We start from the raw sequence: 21144 nt of genomic DNA, 5'->3' as shown, positions 1-21144 counted from the left end.
CAGATGATCATCTCATTACATGAAGAAAAGGCCTTTTACAAAACCCAACACCCCCTTCTTGACAAAAGTCCAAAAGAGATTAGGGATACAAGGGATATACCTTAACATAATGAAAGCAATTTACAACAAGTTCCTAACCAACATCAACTTAAATGAAGAGAAACTCAAAGCAATTTTACTAAAATTGGGACCAAAACAAAGTTATCTACTCTCCACATACCTATTCAAAAGACCACTTGAAGTCTCAGCTAGAGCAATAAGACAACTAAAGAAGATCAAGGTGATACAAATTGGAAAAGAATTCTAAGTATCTTTATTTTCAGATGATATCATAGTATACATAAGTAATCCTAAAAATTCACCAGAAAACTCCTGTAGCTGATAAACACCTTCAGCAAAGCAGCAGGATAAACAACAAACAAATGAAAAACAACAAAGCAACCTACCTATAGAGGAATTACAAACAAACTGAGAACAGAATCAAGCAACATATTTTATAATACCCTCAAAGTTTTAAAATAGCTTGAGGTAACTTTAGCCGAACAAGTAAAAGACTTGCATGATAAAAGCTTCCTGATGTTGATGAAAGAAACTGAAGAAGATAGCAGAAGATAGAAAGATCTCCCATGCTCATGGATCAGTAGGATTAATATAGTAAAAATGACCATCCTACCAAAAGCAATCTACAGATTCAATGCAATCCCTATCAAAATTCCAACACAATTCTTTATAGAAATTGAAAAGACAATATTCAGATTCATGTGAAAAAAAGAAGGAAAAAAAAGAAACTGTAGTGAGAATTCTGGCTTATTTAAAAACACAGAAATATTATGTCTTCAGTTTAATCCCAGGTGTGGGATATGGGGCTGCTTTAGATTGCCCTCAGAAGTTTTCTATGATTTGCCTCATGCTCTAGCAGGGGCATGATTTTGCCAGCTGCAGAGAGTTCCTGCAATTGTATGACGTTTGTAATTCTGGCAACTCTTGAGAGGGCATATAAATGCCAGAGCCCTGAGGGACTGTGGTGGCTGTTGCTCCTCTTGCTGCTGATACTGGTTAGTGGTTGCTGTTGTTGTGGTTTGTCAATTGGTCATACACAAAGAGACAAGAAGAAGAAATTGGATATCCTGATGGCAATCAAACTTGTCCCAAGGAACTCAACACTGCTCATTAGCAAGAAATTATCTAATGATATCAATGTCTCCTTTTACCCTTTAGCCTTCTCTCTTTCCTACCTAGTGTTGGGAGTTGGGAGAATGGAATAAGTTTGGAGAAGGGTGAAGGAAAAGGGAACTCACAAAGTAGCCTGAAGTCAAGCTAAAAGTGGCACCCAATGTAGGGCTTGGCAGAATGGACAATCTGATTTCAAATGCCATAGAAGAAACATAGGGGAAGAAGGGATGGATAGTCTGTTTCAGAAAATCAGCAAAATGTATATTGTGGTTACTGCCACTGGTCTATCTATACTTTGCTCACAGATATAATTTTCTATTTTTTATTTTTCCTATACTCTGATTTCAAAAAAAACTTGGGAGAATTGAGAAGCAATTGGAACAATTGTAAATGGAAATGGAGGGACCTGAGAAACAAAAAAAAAAAAAGGTAAAATTGGAAAACCACAAAGTTCATTCTATTCTCTCATTTCTGAAAGAGTTGCAGAGTTGGCTATGCAACTGGAAAAATTACAAGTAGAAATGGAAGAGTTTAAGGAACGAGTAGCACTGGAGAAGGGAGAAGTAAAAGGCTCAGACCTGGTATCTGAGAAAGAGACTTGGAGTTTCCCCAAGGAGGGAAGAAGAAAACAAATGGGGCTAGAAGGAAGAACTTGGCCATGCCTGGTGGTGTGCACTTTCAATTTCCAGTCCTCACATCCCCTGGGTCGGATGGGAACCTGTGGGGAGGAGGAGGAGGCCATGGAGGGTGACAGGTCAAGGAAAAACTGAACCAGCCCATTTCAAAAGAAAAGGTTAATCTCGAACCAACTGAACAGGCAAAGATAGAGGAGGGGTGGACTGGGATTACAAAATCACCATCTGTTTTCCAGTAATCGCATAGCACATGCATGCTAATGGTGTGAATCATAATTATGATGAAATGGGGTGGTGTCCTATAGAAATGATAAGTTGAGGCATTTCAAAGAGCCCATGGTTTCCCACTGGGTGAATTTATCTTGTGTAAAACAAATTCTAAATAACTGGGCTACTCAAAATAGAATTATTCCAAGACTGGAAGGGGGTGATAACAGTTATGGTAGATGCAGATCAGAAGTTACAGTGGTTAACATGGTGGAGGGATGAAGCTGTGAATATTGAACAGGAGTAAGGGGGCTGAATACAGTAAAGGATGTGTTAACATCAGAAGGGGAGGCTGCAAAGTTTTGCATTGGTGTTATGGATTTTTTTTTATGTTTCCACAGGAAAGGAAAAGCTGTCAATACCATCAAAATTGATAAAAGTTATAATTGAGCAGGAGAGTTCTAAAAACCTTGGCCACTGATCCAGAAAGTATTTAGTTCATTGAAAATGTGTCTGTTTATATTCTCTTACTAAACACCGCATAATTGATGGCTTAAAAACAGAAAGGGGGAAATGTACTGAGAAGTTTGGTTTATTTAAAAACATGGAAATGTTATAAGAGTATGTCTTAATTTTAATCCCAGGTGTGGGATATGGGGCTGCTTTAGCTTGCCCATAGCAGCTGACTGTGATTTGCCTCATGCTCTAGCAGGGACATGATTTTGCCACTGCAGATAGTTTCTGAAAGCATATGATGCTTGGAATTCTGGGGACTCTTGAGAGGGTTTACATGTACTAGGACACTGAGGGACCATGATAGCTGGCGCTCTTTCTGCTGCTGCTATTGGTTACTGGTTCCTGTTGCTGTTGTGCTTTGTCAAGTGGTCACACCCAAAAAGACATGAAGAGGAAACTAGATATCCTGATGGTAAAGATCAAAATTACCCCTAGGAACTCAATGCCCCTAATCAGCAATAAGTATTCTAAGAATATCAACACCCCCTTTCCCCTTTAGCCTTCTTTGTCTTCTATCTAGTTTGGGGGTTGGGTGCATAGAATAAGGGTGGTAGAAAAAGGAACCCACCGGGCAGTGGTGGCGCACACCTGTAATCCCAGCACTTGGGAGACAGAGGCAGGTAGAGTTCTGAGTTCGAGGCCAGCCTGTTCTACAGAGTAAGTTCCAGGACAGCCAGGATGATACAGAGAAACCCTGTCTTGAAAAACCAAAAGAAAAGAGAAAAAAAGAAAAAGGAACCCATAATGTAGCCAAAAGTCTGGCTACAAGAAGCAGAAGAGCTAAAATAATCCTGAATAATAAAAGAGCTGAAGGTATCACCATCCCAACCTCAAATTGTACTACATCCCTATAGTAATAAAAATAAGCTTTTCCACCATGGTATGCTCCAGATGTGGTGGTGCTTTGTCCAAGATGCAAATGAACATAAGCACTGAGGCTTGAGATGAACTGATAGAACTTCCAGAAGAGAAGGTTTTATTTCCCAAGGAAAAGCAGGTGAAATTACCTGGCATCTCCTAGGTCATTCATATCTGCCAAACCTCATTCAAGACCTTACTTAACACTTCCTTTACATCCTGATACCACCAGTGCACAAAATATCAGTTGGGATCAGGGCAATCACATCTGGCACTGAAACAGACTCTCCTGGGCAATCGGAAGAGGGTGAGTACTCCACTCCAGGAGACATCGGCATACCTCTCACCCTGATATGAGGATTGTCTGGTTCTTCCTCCTTTATCTTCGATCTGAGCCTGATGGTCAGACCCCAACAGCCCTTTGGGCATTGGCAAAAATCATCTCTCTAAATCTCTCTGAAAGAATCTGGTAGCACAACAACTAGCTACTAACCCTTAGGGTGGTGCCTGTTTTCTTAAATTTTCAGGCAGACTTTGAAACCTGGAACTTCTGTAGTCCCCAGAAAATTCCCCCCTTTGACTGAGTGCTTTCATCCTTTTCTGTCATGGGAAATTCTGCTTCTCACCAGCAAGTGTCCCAAAAATCCCAAATTGGAGGCCTTCTGGCCCTCCTCAAGTTTTGGGGAGTGAGGATAGTGTAAAACCTCCCAAAGGAAGCAGTTTCCTTCTGGGAGGAGGTCCTTCAATTAGCACCTTGAATGATCTCCAGCGACCCCTATGACACTGAGGTCTGGACTTGGGTGGCTTACCTCACACAAATTCAGGAAGTCCAAGAAGGGACAACTCCCCCTTCCTTCATCGCCATCATTGTGGCCAATGAGGAAATTAAGGATGAACCTAAATCCTTTACTCCCAGCAATGACTCTGAGGAGGAAAGCCCTGAAGACCTCCCTGTAGCAGACCACCCTGCCCTTGAATGATCCATTGAATACATTAGACAGAAAATAATCCCCTACCCCACAAACCCACCTCTCGTTATCCCCCTCCTGCCTCTCCTTCTAAGGAAACTCCGTGCCTTCTACCCACCTCCTACAAACTACCACTCAAAACTTATTCAAGATTAGAGACTCCTCCAAACTTGCCCACAATGGAAATAACATCTTGGCTTTCCCTATTAATGTTCATCCCATCACATCACTCTCAGCCTGTAGACTGGTATCCCTACCAGGCCACAGAATTAAAAGAGCTTAGCCAAGTGGTACAAAAGGATGTTATTCATGCCCCTTGGACCAAATCCATCCTCCTGAGCCTTTGTGTCATCCTTAGTACACCCCAGGACTGAATGGCATCTCTTGGTCCTCCTTGCCTACCCTCCTGTTCCTTCAATGGGAGGCTTTTTATAGAGATGAATGCCTGTAAGAGATCAGGAAATCCAACAAACTGTACCTTGAGGCTTCTGTGAGATTTTGAACCAAGATAACTTCTCCACAGTATAGCAGGCTACCCAACTTCCAGGGTACTTTGATCAAGTACACTTTGTGCCCTTTGGGCCTGGGATCGAATAACCCCTGATTCTGCATCCCAAGTTGGGGATTCCTTGCTTCTCCTCCTCCACAAAAATCTGAGAAAACTTTCTCTGACTTTGTTCTTAGAACAAAAATGAGCCTAGAAATCAAAACTCCCAATCCTATGGGTAGAGATCCTATGGGTTCCTCTTTAAACACATAATTTGGGAAGGCATGAATTTGGAACACCAGCTGGTGTGTCAGGGCTTGGAAAATGAACATTATGAAAAACAGATAGTTGCCACTGAAGACATTGGGACAGCTTCCTATAAAGCTTCCTCCCTTGCCAAGGCCTTCACAGAGGCTCTTAAAACAGAAGTAAAATGTTTTAAAGGTAAAAGGGGAGGGACATTTGAAAGATTAATGTCCCAATTCTGCCCCCATCCAAGGTTTGGAAGCTGCACCTCCTAAAAGCATCTGTCCTCGATGCCTTAAACAATTCCATTGGAAAAAGCATTGTTGTTCTAAATACAATAAAGATAGTAAGCCCCTTGAGCCTTTAGACTCCAAAAAGGACAAACCTCAACCCAAACAATAAGAAGGAAAACCCATAAAATTTGTGAGTCATTAATATGTTTGAAGGCTCACACCCAAAACTCAGTATAAAAGTAGAAAGAGAACCATTTAAATGCCTAATTGACACCAAACCAGACAGGTCTCTGATCCAAGGTCCCTGATCCAAGGTCCCATAGCACTGGGACAAATCCCTGGGGCACAACTAATGGGGATAGAAGGCTCCTCCCAGGTGTATACCACAAAAGAGGCCTTCAAACGGAAGGTTCCAGGTGGTGTCATTAGCCTTATCAGACCTCTTATCTTGGACATGGCAATCAACCTGTTGGGGAGAGAAATCTTAGAAGCCCTAAATGTAGTCCTCTCAAATAGCATGGAAAGTGAGTACATCCAGAGAGAGGACTGTGACACCCTCCCAGGGGTCAGCCCCAATTCTAAGAGCCACTGTTAGGTATGATATTCCCTGCCTCAAATGGGTCTCAGATGGGACTTTCGGGGAGTGGGGGGCTAGAAAAGGGGAAATCATTTGAAATGTAAATAAAAAAATATATCGAATAAAAAAAAAGAAATAAAAAAAATATTCCAAAAAGAAAAAAAAAAAAGAACCTGTCTAGCAAGCACCTAGAATTCCTGAACTGCCTCCCCATGCAAACAGGCATTATTGGTACAGGGTACCAATGACATGCACCCACCCTAGAAATCCCTTCCATCTTCCCCAAAAGTATATAGCCCTTTATCCACCCCAGATAACATTGGACTGCCTCTCTGAAGCTGATCCAGGAGATAAATCTGTCATCTCCATAATACTCATGGGCCATTGGAAACCCCATTTGTCAACTCTGCACACTTTGTCCTCATGGGCCAGTGGCCAATGACCCAAAGGAGGCCCTCTTCCATGATGAATGTCTCTAATGTCTTGGGTGGAATCAGGGCTGAGAGACAAAATCATGTGGGGTTTTTATGAGTTTTTTGGCCAGGAAGTCCTTCCCATGGGATCCCATCAAGCAGCAGAGCCAGCAGGATGTTACATTCAGGTGTGTCTCTGCCCTCCACATCTGGGATCTGGAAACGATCTGACCTCCTCCTCCCAGTGGGCAGGGGTTTTATGTATTCCCAAAGGATCAGCCTCTGGCTATCGGATACAGGCAAAAAATGTGTGACACCTTCTGGCCCACCAAGAAATGACACATCTATTGCTGATGGGAAAAGAAAGGAGGAGACCCAGAAGGAGACCTCACCCATGACCAAGGAACGAGATCACCTGGCAGGACATTCATAACCTGGTAGTAAATGTATGTGTCCTCCTCTACCCTCTCTCTGCTATTTCAATGGCACTCTTCATTATTCTAAAGGCCCATCCCACCAATGCTCAATCCTCTAATTCTCTTCCCCAACAACTACCACTGGCATTTTTCTGTTAAGGAAACCTTTGGTGATAAGAACCAAGAGATAAGATCCACAGACTGCTCTGACCAAGGATGTCAAAGCTGTTTCTATTTCTGTCTGTCCTAACTTCACCCCTGTTACCACCAACCCCTCCCTCTATTTCCCCTATTGATAAAAGCATTACAAAAGAGAAATGGGATCTCTCAAGAATCAGCTTTCATGGAAATAGCCTATTTCAAAACCTAAGTAACCATCTTACTATTGTTGTAGATGATGCTGTGATAAAAGATGGAGACCAGGAATCATGGGGAAACTGTGTCCCACTGGTTATCCTGCACACATCTGGACATATGATGTTCATATCTCTCAACAAGTGATGCTGGTCTCCCAGTTCATGCTTAACCCATAAAAATATTCTTGAACAGCAAACACAACTGAGAAGAAATGCTCAATCCACCCTGTCCTGGCTACAACATGCTCAGTATGCTACTGAGCTGCCGCCACATCCCACCCCGATGCCTCTTGATGTTTCTTCTGTGCCTCCTTCCTGAGTCCCCTCTTATTGAAGGTACCTGCTAACACTACCTTGCATGGTTCCTTCTCATCCCTAGATCTCTCCCTTAAACAACCATTACAGCGGTCCTCCTCTTTGAGGGGCGCCTACCTCTGAGTTCCCATTATAATTATTCTTTCCAGGTATAAACAACCACTATTGCTGGAGATGTACTACACATAGAAAGGCTCTAGACTTCCTGACCACAGAATGGGGTTTGGGGGGGGGGAGGATTTCTGCTATCCTGGGGGAAGAGTGTTGTTTCTATGTAAATGAATCAGGGTTGACTGAACAAAATATTATACCCTTTGCGACCTTCAATTTGAGGTCTCTATATGCCTTCAATGACCCTGTTTCCTGGTACTCCAACCCCTTCATTGCCTGGTTCTTGCCCTTGATGGGCCCTGTCACAGCCATTGGAGCCCTCCTCCTTCTAGCCCCATTCCTTATTCAGTTTCTCTCAAAAAACTAAGTTACTAATATTAGCCAAAGCCACTGCCACCCAAGTCCTGGTATAATATCAAGCTGTTCCCACAGACTATGCTGACACATGCTGGTATGGCCCCATCATAAAAAACAAAAGGGGAGATGTGGGTTCCCAAGCCAGATAATGGATGGTAGAACATTTCCCATACTCTAACATCTCTCTGAGAGCACAACAGGAGTGCTCCCTACCCAAATCAGACTCAACTCCATAGAGACAAAGGCCATGAAAGTAAAGCCATTTCAGCTTCTGTTTCCCTGCCAGAGAACTGGCTTCTCAGAATCATGTGACCAACAGTCTGCTAGTCTAGTTGACACACTTGGAGAGCCCCTGCCCCTGCTGCAGCATCTCCTCCCTTGTCCTTTTTCCTCCTCTCCCTCATGACTTGTGTACAGAGCCATATTGGGGCAGTCTTGCACTTGGTCAGAGTTTGACTTTGGTCAAGGTTAACTTCTCCCAGTTAGCCAGGATCCTGCTCCACCTAGGGTGGAGCGCTCGTAGTAAAGGTTAAGTTCATTGTTCCTCCAGGTATAGGGATTCCTGAATTAAGCAAGTGACCCACCCAGCTGCCGGAGCAGTCAAGACGAAGACCTCCAAGAGAAGCTAGACAACTTCCACCGGAACTCAGCCTGGAGTCTGGGGGGAAGGGTTTGCCCTAACTGTTAAAAGGTCCGGCGCCATTAAAGTTTACGGCTTTGATCAGTGAACATTGACTTGGCCGTACGTTCTTTTCGCCCCTCTTCCCTATAACCCCAAGATTCTCTCAACAGGTAACCCGGTTTACATGTGGCTGCGGGCAGCTACAACTTGAGCTATATAAGCTAGCCTATATATTTCAATAAATGAGCTGTCCTGAAACAGACTCCCATGTCATTCACACCTGCTGTACTCACTGCAGATTAAGATCCTGCTCTCCAGCTCCTCCATATGTATATGAGCACAGGAAACCCACAGCCCTGCAATTTGTTTCCAATAAACTTTTTCTGTCTGTTGAAAAAATACAGCATGATACTGCCACAAAAACAGACACATTGATCAATGGAATCAAATTGAAGACTCAGATATAAATCCACACACATATGGTTACCTGGAGTTTGTTTGCCTATTTGTTTTAATAAAGAAGCTGGAAATACACACTCGGTTAAAAAGAAAAAAGAAAAAATGGCAAATAGCCTTGAACTCATTGGCACAGGAAAAGACTTTCTGAACAGAGCACCATTAGCATAGACACTAAGATCAATAGTTAATAAATGGGACCTCATGAAACTGAAAGGCTTCTGTAAGGAAAAGGACACTGTCATTTAGACAGATCTTCACTCTACAGAATTAGAAAAGATTTTCCAAGTGCACAATTGATAGGGGGCTAGTATCCAAAATATATAAAGAACTCAAAAAACTGTATATCAAGAAAATAAACAATCCAATTAAAAATGTGATATGGATCTGAGCAGAGAATTATCAGAAGAGGAAATTGGGCTTAGAAACACTAAGAGAAACATCCAGTATCCTTAGTCATCATAGAAATGCAAATCAAAATTACTCTGAGATTTCGTTTACACCTGTCAGAGTAACTCAGATCAATAAAATAAATGGCAGTTCATGCTGTTGTGATGTGGATTGAATGGAACACTTATCCACTGCAAACTTGTATTCACACTATGAGAAGCTGGAATAGAACTGCCTCAAGGTCCAGCTATACCATCGTCAGGCATATACCCAAAGGATGCTTCATCCTACTTCAGAGACACTTGTTCAAACATGTTTATTGCTGGTGTATTCATAATACCCAGAAACTGGAAACAACCTTCAACAAATGAATGGATAAATAAAATATAATACATCTGCACAGTGGGATATTACTCAGCTGTTTAAAAATAAAATTTGAAAATTAATGGATAGAACTAGAAAAAAATCATTCTGAGGCAACCTAGACCCCAAAACAAATATTCACTTATATGTGGATATTAGCTATTAAGCCAATGACAGGAGAGCTACAATCTATAGAACCACAAAGATTAAATATAAACTGAGGTGCTGGAGGTGGGATATTTAGATCTTCCTACAAAAATAAAACAGAATAGAGTGTTATGGACAGATTGGTGGGACTGAAATTGGAGGATTAAGTGGAGAAGGGGTGGAAAGATGGGGACAAGAAAGGAATCAGGGAGAGAGAGCAAAAATTAAGGGCCATCTGAGGATACCTAATACAGTAGACGCTTCCTAAAATATATGAAAATATGAAGGCAAGCTAAATAAAATTGTTAAATAATAGGCAGAACAGATTCCTCCTATGTAGATATAGCTCTTGTCGCCCAATGAAGCTTCTAGTAGCATGAATGAGTTATATCTAATTGAGTTGTTGGCCAAAGGCGTCCCATTGGAACCCCAAATAACCCAGGATGCTGCCAAGGCTATAGACTGCTCTCTATGAACAGAAAGACAAAGCCTTGAAGACAAGGTCCTATTGCTGAAGACAACAGCTACACAACTCATTGAATTCAACAGAGAAGTTGAATTGGTCCTGCCTAGAACCTTCACCCCAATGGGCAAGTGTTCTTATTACTGACAGATTCTGTATACAACCAAAAACTAAATATAAGCACTACCCTGGCTACAAAGCCTTCAGTCTACAATGGTGTCCTGCCTGCAAGATATATACTAGCATAATGTCAGCACATAGCTTGCAAGTGTAACCAGCCAATATCTGATTTGATTTGGGTAAAAGAAGGCCCACTCCATGAGATGGAACCCATACCTGACATTGCTTGGATGACCAAGAACCTGAGACTAAATAACACAGAGATCCAGGGTAAAATCAAGTACTACCATTCTACTAAAGGAAAGTAGCAATAAAATTAATCCTAATGACATTCTGCTGTACTCATAGATCAGTGCCTTGATCAGACATCATCAGCGAAGCTTCCTCCTGCGGAAGATGGGAAATCAGTAACATCTTTGGAAGTTCCTTGTCTCATAATGTTGTGTCAGGGCTTTTTCTTTTTCTTCCTTTTGTGTTTCTTCATTTTATTTTATTTTTCCTCTCTTTCCCCTCAACCCACAAGTCCTATATGTATATATTATAGCTTCTGGTTTTGTATTTTTATGGTATTTCTTGGAATGTTTTTGTTCTGTTTATTTTGTCCTAATACAATGTGTTAATTTTTGTTTTATTTTAATATATTTTAACTTGTTATATTTTATTTTTATCCCTTAGGAGCCTATATGTTTTCTAATGAGACACAAAGAATGTGACACAAAGGATGTGGGGAGAAACTGAGAGAAATGGACTGAGGGAAACAGTAATCAGGATACATTATGTGAACAAAACCAATTTTTCAATAAAAGGAAAAGATAAGGAAGTAGATGGGGAGGAGACTTTCTGTTGGGTTTATAGATGCCCACAGTTTAGCCTTACATCCTCGAATGTATGCCTGTAGCAGGCTCCTCTTGGGCCTCACTTAGCATCCTGCTGTGGCCTGCCGATTCTGCCTTGCTTTCACAGGTGTTGATGGCCACTCAACTCTGGAGAACCATGACATACATGCACTCACACAAACACAGGGTGAGGGTGGGATACAATGGTCCTTGACATAAACAGAATCAGGAGTTCTTTTCAGATTTAAAAAGGACTCATGCCATGATGCAAAGCCATTTTTAGCTTCCAACTGGTAACTGACATTTGCTGTTTTACTATCTGCCAAAGTTCTACAAGCATTATCCTCTCGAATCCTCACTGTGACTCTTGAGAGGTGCATCTTACATTTCCTCCATCTACAGGAGGAAACTAAGGCTTAGAGGTGTTTTGCCAAAATCACAATACAAGGCTGAAAGCCAGGGAGTGTGACTCCAGGAACTTGTCTTACTCAACAGCTCCTGCTAACATATATTAGTCACCTTTGCATGGCTGTATGAAATACTTAACAGAACAACTCAGAGAATAGACTTACTTTGATAATGGATTTCGAAAATTTCACCCCATTACTACAAGACAGCCATGGCCACAGCAGAGCAGCAGCTCAGCTCATTGGCAGTGGCCGTTCACATCATATCTGACCAGAAGGCAGAAGATGCCAATAGCAACTTCCTCCAGCAAGCCCTGCCTCCTGAAAGTTCCACAGCTGCCCAAAGCATCCCCACCTTCTGGAGAAGAAGGATTCAGTGTGAGCCTGTTGAAGACCTTACTTGTCCACTAACCATGATAACTGTTTTTCAAACCACAAACCTGGCCTCTCTTCTACTGTGCCTCTTCCATCCTCATGGATCATGGTCCCTCCACTTTGCCTTGTCATGGAATACTAGATAGATCAGGTGGGGAGAACTGCAGATGAGAGAAACGCCAGCCTATTTATTCCCTGGCCTGTGACTCTGACACATCCACAGCGAGGGGGATTATAATGAAACTCAAGTTACATATTAGCTCCTTGAAAGAGGTTTATGGGGCCGGAGAGATTGCTCAGAAGTTAAAAGTCCTTTCTGCTTTTCCTGAGGACCCAAGCTCAGTTCCCTGCACACACGTAGGGTGGCGCAACTCTGCCTACAAATCCAGTTCCAGGGAATATAACACTTCTTCCCATCATGTGTTAGAAGTAAGTCCATGGTCTAAAGAAGGGAATTGCCACTCTAATTGAAGTGTTGATCAAGAAGGTGTACCCAGAAGAGCACATGCACACACACACACACACCAGATAATAAAATAAAATGTAAAAATTAGTATTGATGTGTTTATAAAAAGATAAAGAGGTATAAGATATGTTCTATGAGGGTGTGGTGAGGTAAAGGGGATGAGGGTGCCTTGGTGGGCCCATGCTGAGGTATCCCTTTCCCCCTGAGGACCAGCAACATGACAATATAATATAAAATAGGGTTTACTCAGGGCAGGGGGAGGGGAGTTAAGAGGGTAGTAGAGGCAAAGAAAGGCAGAGAGAGGGAGAGAGTAGAGAAGTAGAGGCCAGCCATGACCATGTGGAGAGAGGGGGAAGGGAATGAGAAGAATGGAGAGCAAGAAGAGAGGCAAGAGAGAGAGAGGCAAAAGAGAGAGGAGGGGGAAAGCAGCCCCTTTTATAGTGAGCCAGACCTAGCTGGCTGTTGCCAGGTAACTGTGGGGTGCAGTTTAGACAGAATGCTAACAAGTATCTCAGAATGAGATAGCCTATGTCAAGGGATTGTGTGTGTGTGTGTGTGTGTGTGTGTGTGTGTGTGTGTGTGTGTGTGTGTGTGTAACTGCTTCATCTGCACCCTGTCAGTTGCATGGCAAGCTCCTGCACTCAGCTGAAGCTGAGATTCATCTTGCCTGCTCCCTTGTTTATCAGGATCCAACAAAACAGCTGGTACACAGTAGAGGCTCAGTAGGAATGTGTGAGTTGAATTGAGTCCATTTAAGTCTAAAGGCCTTTAAATGCTTAATGCTGTGCATGTAATTTTAAGTCTTTAATATGCTGAAATGGAAAGTTTCATGGAAGAAGCATTTCCCTGCACCTGAGGAAGCCCAGTACAGGAAGCTGGGACAGGATTCATTTGAAAACCTTCTTTGCTCTTGTTCTGCTCCAAAAGTTACCTGTCCCATCAGTCCATGACACTGATACCATTCACAATAAATAAACAGCCTTAGCTAGGTGTGGTGGCATGTAGCTTTCCAGCAGCCCTGGATGAACTGGGTTTACCTGAAAAGGGGACTAAAAATGAAAAGGACGGGACAAGGGGGGATGAGAGAAAAATGAAGCCAAGACAAAGTTCTGATCAAGGCTCCAAGTTTAATATTCGGCACTGCATTTATATAAGGCAGGCCCACAGATTTCATCCTTTGTTTCAGCTGAATTATGTTGTAAAGAAAGCTCAGTGGGCAGTCTATTCTTCTAAGTTCCTGTAGGAAGTGCATGAGCAACCAAGACTGATGGCTCCACCTAGGTTGTTAAGCCCATTGTGGCAAGCACTCAAGGTCTGTTCAGCCTGCTCAAGGCTGGGGAAGGGCACAATACCCCCTTTTTTGTTTTTTAAAGATGAACAGTTACAGTTGCTGGGCACGGGCACAAGATTTATTTGTTTTCCATAATTCTGTCTAGGATAAAGAGTGGCCAGGTGACCATGCCTGCCTTAGGTCGGTATCTATATTGCTCCTTCTTACCCATCAGGGAGAACAAACATAGCATTGATGTATGTCTCTGTCTTAGGTTGATAGGAGCTCAAGAACACTCTTACCCATCTCTGACCACAGCTTCATAAGCACATCTTTTTCCCATTCAGCCCAAAGCCCTGAAGGACATATGAAGATGCACTCAGTGCATTTCTTCATAGAGATGAACAACTGCCACGGTGAACTGCTGAGCTTGCTGAAGGCTCCTGTGTGAAGGCAACCAACCTGTTTAAGATGCAAGGTCCAAAAGTTAAAAGCAACAGAATTATAATTTATGGTCCAAGAAGAGTAGAAATTAAAGTTGTAAGTCATGGAGAAGTAAAGAACCAGGATTCAAACCCTCCCTGATTCTGTCCTTTTCCTCTTTTCTTTTTTGGCTAGTCCTTCTCAAACTTTAGCCATAGAATCCTTTACTCTTCCTGAATGATTGATGTAAAAGTAACATTCTTCATAGAGAGCTGCACATAGTCCTCGCTGTTAAAGGAATAAACGAGCAATTCCACTCCTGTTTTGAAGGACTACCTCAGACAAGGAGGGTAGAGATTCTTGAAAATGGGAAATAAGTGTTTCTCTTATATATATATATATATATATATATATATATATAGAGAGAGAGAGAGAGAGAGAGAGAGAGAGAGAGATTCTAAGGAGCTCATATTATTTTTCCTTGCAAAACCAGGGCAGAAGCTCCAATAGCTATTCCTCCCACACTCAGAGAGTTCCTTGGTATCCAAGTTTTAAATTTTTTAAATAAAAAGCATGATTTAAATAATTTTGTGGTGTACAGGGATATAATTCCCCCTATTTGTTTTATGAAAATATTGTTTTAAAGTTCCATTATCCTTTAGGACAATAAGAAAATATGAATAACATTCATTTGCCATAACTGATTAGGTATGAGTCCTCGAGGATCAACACCACTATGTGGTACGTGAAGAAACTGAGGATACTGAGAACATGTCTTTACAATTTGGCGTGCATATTTCCTAGAAATACCAAATTGTTGTCTCAAACTATTACTATTTTGATGATGTAAAGAATAAGATTGTTTAGATATTGTTCTTGTAAGGCCTATAATCTGCCTGGTATACAAATCTGCTGTGGCATTACCCAGGGGTCCAGGAAATCCAACATGAGTTCCTAAATGTTCTATAAAGTAAGGAACAGTACATGTTTCTTATATTAAACTGTATTTGTATAAATAGCTGTAAAATTTCAGAATTAGCAGTATCTAAAAAAAAAAAAGGAACAATTTCAAGCAATTGTAAACCATGAGCTATATATTGGCTATCAGTATACAAATTCAAAGCTTGATTTTTCAACATTTCAAAAACAGTGGCTACAGCATGCAATTCAATAATTTGTGCTAAAGTAAGAGGAAACTCAAGAGAATGAATATGTGATCCAATTACATATACTGCCTTTATCTATAAATATAGTAAGCACATTTTTCTATGGGCTGCATGCATAAATTTATAGGAAATACAAAAGTATGTATAGAGGCAAATTCTAACAATTTGTCTTTTGGATAATGATTATCAAATTTACCTAAAAAGTTTGCATATGCCATAGGCCAAATATCAATATTATATAATAACTAATTTAATTGCTGGAATAAATATTTCGTCAGATTCCTTCCCAAAATACTTTTATGATTCTATCCTACAATTCTGTATTAACAGAACAACAGCTTCATAATAGGATGCTTAAACTTTACTTGGAGATGAAGAAAAATGAATCCACATTAATGCTCCCTTTTGCCAAAGGACTGTTGTGGGTGTAAACAGACAACAATTGATCATAGTATATATAATGTATCTGTTGTTGGCTAATAGCTTCCTCAACTTTCTGCAAAGCTATTTGTCATTCATCAGTTAATTATCCAGGGGAATTAGGATTTACATTCCCCTTGAAAAATATCAGACAGAGTTTAATGTTCTCTTGTGGAAAGCTTAAGGAGAGGTCTTAGCCAATTAACATCTCCTAAAAGCATTTGAAAATCATGTATCTTTTCCTATTTGAATTTTCTGTGCTGCAATTTGTTTAGGATATAACTGATATCCCAAATATTGAAAAAGATAATGCCTTTGAATATTTTTCTGGAGCAATAACTACTCCAAAATTTTAAAGCTCTTTGTGTAAGAGCAACGACTTGTAGTAAAACTCCTTTAGAGGGATCAGCTAACAAAATATCCACATAATGAATAATGTGTGCTGAAGGATTCAAAGTCCTAATCTCTTGTATTGAAGCAGAGCCCCCCCCCCCCGCAAAAAAAAAAACCATTTTTTAAACATAATATAGGGCTATTAGCAATTCCTTGAGGCAAAATTTTCCAATGATATCGCTTCATGGGCTCTTCATAATTATAAGCAAGCTCACTAAATGCAAACTTCCCAGTCACCAGTATACAAAGGAACAGTATAAAAATAATCCTCCAAATCCATAATAATTTTATATGCATTTCCTGGAATGGCAGCTAGAGTAGGCAAGCCAGGCTGCAATGCCTCCACAAGTTCCATAGCCTCATCAACCCTTCAAAAACACTACAACAATCTCCACCTGGTAGATTTTTTTCAATACAAATATGTGTGAGTTAAAATCCTGAACCTGTGTTAGATCTGCAAACCGCAGCTGATGGAACACTGGCAGTTTAACTATAATTTTTAAGTTTCCTTTGTAACACGAGAGCACAATCATATCTTTGAAAAGCAAGTCAACCTCCAATAAACAATCTAGTCTCTCCAAAAACACCAAGTGAATCACTCCCCATGGTACAAAGTTTTTTGGCTGCCAGTTCCTGTACACAAACACATGATGGTGTAGTCTCCAATACCTCAAAGAGACATTGCCCTAAATTCTACTCTGATTTCTAAGATAAGAATAACATAAAATATTATTCCAGTTTAGAAGTATCTTTAGAGACCTGTTTTCCTGAGTTGGCTCATGCCATGTGTTATTGTTTAGAATGATTCCAACTCTGAGTTACCAGTTTTAAGCTGACTTTCTGTTACTGTAAGACCCCCTTCCAAAAAAACAGAGGGTGCCCCAGTACCCCACACCCCGGAAGGCGACACCCAAATCACTCTCGATGCAATAACATGAGGATTTCTTTATTCCAGAATTCTGGGTTCCACAGCCGTACACCGTGCAGGGTTAGAGGACTGTGGACCATGAGTGCCGAATTGTGACAGCTATTTTAAGTTTACAACAAAGCCCAAGAATCACAAACCAATCATGGAGAGCCGGCGAAATGCGAGCCAATTGATTTGTACCACTCCATAGTTTTTAGGTCAATCAGTTTAAATTATCAGAGCCCGCCGCTCAGTGGACCAATTAGTTTCCTATTTTCTTGAATGTCTATAGCTGCGTGAACTCCTGCATAGGGGTAATGGCGAAAGTTTACAGAAGCAAGATAAGCTTAGCCCATTTCCAGTTACCTTATGGGGCCAGGATCACCTATTCAAGGCCTTTCTGCTAGCTCTAAACAAAGGGCAGGCTCTGGAATGTGACCTTTTACCTAATTTCTAACAAAGCAAGATAGCATTTTAAACTTCTGACTTCTTGGGGTCATTAGAGTTAGGCTGTATTATTTTCTATCCTTTCATTAACAATGTTACAAATTTCTAGTCATACTCAATAATAACTTTTAGGTCAATAATCTATAACCAAGACATGCAGAACATATTAATACTTTTAAAACCAGCCAGAAATAAAAATGAAGTAGCTACACACATCTTATATATTTAAACCAAACAAAATTTTCTTACTTTTTACAGCTATAATTTCAAGAAGGGAGCACCTTGTCACTACTGAACCCATTGAATACAGACACAGAGATTTTTTACAGGGTAACTTATCAGTTTCTGCTGTGCAAATTGAGATTGCCTTTTAAACACATTAAACTAAATCAAGGGGGTGGACAGCCAGCAGATAAAGTTTTAACCATTTTTTTTTCTTTTGAACATGAAACAGAACAACACTCATTCAAACAAAGAAGCAAAAACAGACATAAATTGACAGACATGGACAGATTGGTGAGCCAAGGACAGACGATAGACAGAGACGGAAGAGAAATTGATGTCCCAAAGGGACCCAGATATAACCAGAACTAAGGATATCTTCAGTAGGAGCCAGAGAGGAAGCACGACATCTCCCAATTTCCTCCTGTTCTTAGGAGAGCTCTGAAATAGCTTTTACCATTCCTACTTCTGGGAACCATGGACAGCATAAGAATTTTTCTAACATCTGTTTTTTAAACCCTGCTTCTCTCTCCTGATGCAGCTCTTGACTGAGGACAAATGCCTATATAGAATTCCCCTGTCCCATCGCACTGTCACCTCTAAGTGAAGTCAGTGTCAGGTCAGTACCTCTTCAGCCTAGCCTATATCCCCTCAAATGCACCACCTGAAACCACAGCCTCCAAACAATAAAATTTATAACTAGTACTAGCACTAATGCTGTTCGTCGTTTACCATGCAGGATACTGTTGCTTTTCTTCTGTTTTCTGTGGAGCTCCACCCAAGACAGCAGTGGGTCCCCCTCCTGCCCCCATTTTCAGGCCCCTCGTTTGGGCAACACCTATAGCTGTCAGCAGCCATGGATGAACTGGGTTTACCTGAAAGGAGGGCTGAGGGAGGGCAGCAAGAGAAGAATGAAGCCAAGAAAAAAGTTCTGATCAAGGCTCCAAGTTAATTATTCAACATTGTGTTTATATAGAGCACGCCCACAGACCCCATCCTTTGTTTCAGCTGGATTGTGTTGCAAAGCAAGCTCAGTGGACAGTCTATTCTTCTAAATTCCTGTAGCTGTGGCACACCCCTATAATCCAATGGAAGGGGGACATGTGCCTGTGAAGTGAGTGGTTTTAGAGACGTTGCAGGACCTAAATTGATTCCTGGATGACCTCTGCTAAGCTAGGTGGATTTCTGCTGAGATATCTGAGATAACCCAGACTGTGAGTGAATCTGCCTACAGCCAAACCCAGAGCAGCCATCGAAGCTGCCAAACCGATCCCAGCCATGACCAGGAAAGCCACAGCTCATTGGTTCCTCTGCAGGCTTTGGAGGGAAGTAGAGTGCTCGCTTCTCTCCCTTGATGTTTCAGGTGAGTTAGGCAAGCAACAGAATGGGGAAACTTGGACTGTTGCCGAACTTGTCTACACACTGGTAGAGCTTGAAGCGACACCAGACAAGGGTCCCTCCAGGCTAGTAATGTTGCTGGCATTGAGTCGATGACTAAAGAGGCATCACCTGAGAGTAGAGAGGTACAAGCGGGGATGGGGAGAGGAAATGGTTTGAGGGTTACAGGATTTGGAGTTAGGGTTAAATTGGTGAGAGGAACAACTGCCATGAGGGACTGCAATTGGGGAGCACAAAGGAAGCAGGAGCTTGTATCAAAGGAACCACTGTTACTGCCATAGATGCAGGGAAGACTCAGGAATTCCTTTAGAATCATCTTCCGGGAGGCCAGGACAAGGCAGAATTCACGCAGCTTGGACTGCAGAACGGATCATTAATAACCTTCACCCCCAAGTGAGGTTGAGGCTCAGTGAAACCACGAAACTGGACTACCCTGTAGGTGGAAGGAAAGGTTTATAGTGGAGAGCCTTATTGGGCTGCCATGCTGCCTGGCAGTAGCCTGACGTTGACCAAGGACAAGGACTCAAGCAGGAATCTGACATTAGGGCACAATAGGGAAGTAGGTTAAGGCAGGAATTTTTATCTTAGGGTGGAACAAGAGAACCGAGCTTCAGGCTGGATTCTGGGCTTGGACAAGGAAGTAGTCTCTGGTGACTTTGCTTACGGCCTTGACAATTTTGTGTTTACTGTCTTGCTTGTTCCTTATTGTACTACTATTGACCTTCATTCCTGCATGTAATTAAATCGGTATAAAATGGATTGAGAGTTATTAAACCTACCCTTCAGTCCCAGAATTGACTGGGGTCATACTGCAGTTTTGTCTAATTGTCTCTTTTCAATCCTTACTCCTGCGCTGGAAAACCTGTTGACTGACTGAGCAGCGGGTTTGGTCAGATTATTCAAACTAAGAGAGTATCAAGGAGAAGAGTATCAAAAGGTGGGAAAGCCTTGCCAGGTTTAAAGGGGTATTTGCAGCAGTGGGAGGGAGTATGTGAGTGGAAATAGCCTGGGAATTTAGTCATTGTGGAGAAGAGGTCTGCAGACTAGAAGAGCCTGGAGGCTGGGTGGGGCCTTTGATGGATGCAGCACCTGTGTGTTAACTCGGCCTAGAAGCTGCATTCCCTGTCTGTAAGAGCAGATTGGGGGTGGGAAGTGGGTAACAGTTCTTCCTGACTAACAAGGTTCTGAGGAGCACAGCTTTTAGGGTTTTGTTTATCCCCTAGCAACACTTCCGCTTGCCTGGTCAGAAGGTAGCCTGAGCTGAGCCCAGACTGCCCTTTACAGCATGGTCAGTGGCACTGCCACTCGGGGGCCACTTTGGACCTAACGCCCAGCACTCTGGAGAAGAAGACAAGTCCTGGGCCAGTTTGGAGTATAAAATTAGATTCTACACACACACACACACACACACACACCATGAATTTAAAGTGTTTTGTTTTTTTTTTTAAGAGTCATTTTAGGGGCTGGAGTGATGGCTCAGTGGTTAAGAGCACCAATTGCTCTTCCAGGTGATCCAAGTTCAGTCCCCAGCACCCACATGGTGGCTTAGTACCAGATGTAACTCTAATCCCAGGAGATTCAATGCCCTCTTCTGTCCCACATGGGAACAATGCACAGACATCCATGCAGGCAAAATGCCCCTACACATAAAACTTTAAAAAAAATTTTAAGTCTATTTGTCCCTGTGACTAGCAAAGGTTAAAACACCGTGAGGATGCTTTGACCCCATGCTAAACCAAGAAGTGCCCATCTGGTAGGAACTGAGTTTGGTCATAGGAACGGAGTTCGTTCACCTTGTTGCAGTTAGAATTTGCTGTGGTGTGTTAGTTTGTTTGTTTTTGTGTTCCAGGGGAGTCACAATTCCAAGCTCCTGTTGGTGTGGATGACACAAGCTAACTTCTCCTTCCCAGCTCCTCTTTCTTAACTTAACCACTGGTCTTTAATGCCAGACACTCCATGCTATTTGGATTCCAAAAAAGAACTTG

Source organism: Apodemus sylvaticus, chromosome 10, assembly GCF_947179515.1.
Source record: "Apodemus sylvaticus chromosome 10, mApoSyl1.1, whole genome shotgun sequence".
NCBI classification, from domain to species: Eukaryota; Metazoa; Chordata; class Mammalia; order Rodentia; family Muridae; genus Apodemus; species Apodemus sylvaticus.
Note: the sequence above shows the minus strand (reverse complement) of the source record.